The sequence below is a fragment of the Monoraphidium neglectum genome, assembly GCF_000611645.1.
Source record: "Monoraphidium neglectum strain SAG 48.87 unplaced genomic scaffold scaffold04348, whole genome shotgun sequence".
Lineage (NCBI taxonomy): Eukaryota > Viridiplantae > Chlorophyta > Chlorophyceae > Sphaeropleales > Selenastraceae > Monoraphidium > Monoraphidium neglectum.
This window is the reverse complement of record NW_014009281.1, coordinates 2,534-2,898: the sequence shown is the minus strand read 5'-3', so window position 1 is coordinate 2,898 and position 365 is coordinate 2,534.

Genomic DNA, 365 nt, shown 5'->3' with positions numbered 1-365 from the left:
CCCGCCATAGGCCTGCTCTGTCCCGACAAGGCATCCCAAGCACCAGATCGCCGCACTCCGCTGCTCAGTTTCAGGTGTTACATGCATTGTAATAAGCCTTGAACCACGTAAAAACCCACGTCAGTGTGCGCCGGCCCTGCCCAGAGGGGCCCGGGTCATCCGTAGACTGCTGCACCCCGCCCTTGGCCTCCTGCGCCTGCACGCTGGTCGCTGTACGTCTACTCAGTCTCCTTATAGGCCTGCGTATCACGCTTGAGGACCGAGCTAGACGAGTGCCGAAGGTCTCGCGAGACAAAGCTGGGGGTCCCATTTTGCGGTGTTGGGACGGCACCTGGCAACCAAATGACGTCCAGGTCATGCTTCTG